This window comes from Myotis davidii, unplaced genomic scaffold (assembly GCF_000327345.1).
Source record: "Myotis davidii unplaced genomic scaffold, ASM32734v1 scaffold78, whole genome shotgun sequence".
Lineage (NCBI taxonomy): Eukaryota > Metazoa > Chordata > Mammalia > Chiroptera > Vespertilionidae > Myotis > Myotis davidii.
The window spans coordinates 1,082,126-1,083,822 of NW_006290305.1; the positions used below are offsets into that span (position 1 = coordinate 1,082,126).

Genomic DNA, 1,697 nt, shown 5'->3' on the forward strand with positions numbered 1-1,697 from the left:
TAGTCATGGGGATATAATGCACAGTATGACAACTATAGTTAATAACACTGTATTGCTTATTTGAAAATTGCTAAGAGAGTAAGTCATAAAAGTTCTCATTACAAGAAAAAAGTTCTGTAATTATGTATGGTGACATTGTGGTGATCATTTGCAATACAGTAGTTCCTCCTTACCTGTGGGGGATGCATTCCAAGACCCCCAATAGATGCCTGAAACCATGGATAGTACTGAGCCCTATATATACTGTTATTTTTCTACATATACACACACCTGTGATAAAGTTTAATTTATAAATTAGGCATAGTAAGATATTAAAACAATAACTAATAATAAAATAGAGTGATTATAACAATATGCTGCAATAAAAGTGATGTGAATGAGGTCTCTCTCTCTCTCTGTCTCTCGGCGCTAGCACAGATTTCTTTTTCCTTCCTCACAATTTCATGGATAGAAGATTCATTCTTACCGTAAATCTTGGCATCCTCAGCATACAGTATTTTTTTTCTCTCCTTATTAATTTGAGAACTTTTACCTTTTCATTTAAATGAAGCACTTCACAACTCCTCTTTGGCATATCCAAATTGCCAACGTCACTACTTTTGCACTTTGAGGCCATTATTAAGTAAATTAGAGATGACTTGAACACAAGCACTATGATATCATAGCAGTTGATCTGATAACCAAGACAGCTACTAAGTGACTAACAGGCAGGTATTATATACAGTGTGAATAGTCTGAACAAAGGAATGATTCATGTCTGGGAGGGTGGAGTGGGACGACACAGGATTCCATCGCACTACTCGGAACAGCATGCAATTTAAAATTATGCATTATTCATTCCTGGAGTTTTCCATTTAATGTTTTTGGACCTTGGTTGACTGTGGATCACTGAAGTTGTGGAAAGCAAAAGGGTGGATAAGTGGGGACTACTGTATAAACAAATATTGAATCATTATGTTGCAAACTTAAAGCTAATATAATGTTGTATGTCAATTATCCTATATAATAAAGAGCTAATATGCTAATTAGACCAAACAGCAGAACAACCATCTGGATGACCTTCCGGATGAAGTCAGGGCTGCGAGGGCCGAGCCCCTTGAACGAATTGTGTGCATCAGGCCTCTAGTAACTCAATAAAAAAAAAAAGCCATCATCTCTGTACAGCTTTCCTGCCACCCTTTCCTGGTCTCCCAGGCCACTCAGTACTCACACAGCTCCTTGCATGGTCATGAACTGGCCTGTCCACCCTTGGGTCCAAATGTCTGATGGTGTCTGACCCCTCTCCTTGTCTCTAGTCTGAAGCACAGCCAGGCACAGAGAAAAAGTTTGTGTGCGTCTTCCAATTGTGTGAATTGGACAGTCACACTCATGTGGTGATAACCACAGGGGCAGATATGAGGCTTCCATTGAGGAGACTCCTGGGGCCAGGCTGGACCCAGCTACTGCAGCATCCCAGGGGCAGCCACACCGCTATAAGTTCACACCTTGAACTCTGGAGAGGGGGCACACCTAGGGAGCATGTTGAGGCAAGAAGGGGCAGGCAGGGTCTATTACAGTCACTGAACACTCCTCACCTCCAACCAGGTCCTGTTTCCTTATCCTGTTTCCTCCTCTAGCTCCTGTTTGCTCTTTTTCATCCTTCATAGCCTGGGGTGTCTCAGGAATGTCTGTCTCTTCAGAGGAGCTTAGTAGTGACT

The 1,697-nt window shown here is 41.6% G+C and overlaps 1 long non-coding RNA gene across 1 annotated transcript in view; it reads right to left on the minus strand.

The window, feature by feature from the left end:
* The window catches only part of LOC107183007, a 7,582-nt gene extending 6,915 nt beyond the window's left edge, over positions 1-667 (minus strand). The window contains exon 1 of the long non-coding RNA XR_001513787.1: positions 533-667. This is a non-coding gene — a long non-coding RNA (uncharacterized LOC107183007). The remainder of the gene's footprint in view (positions 1-532) is intronic.
* Between the last annotated feature and the right edge of the window lie 1,030 nt (positions 668-1,697).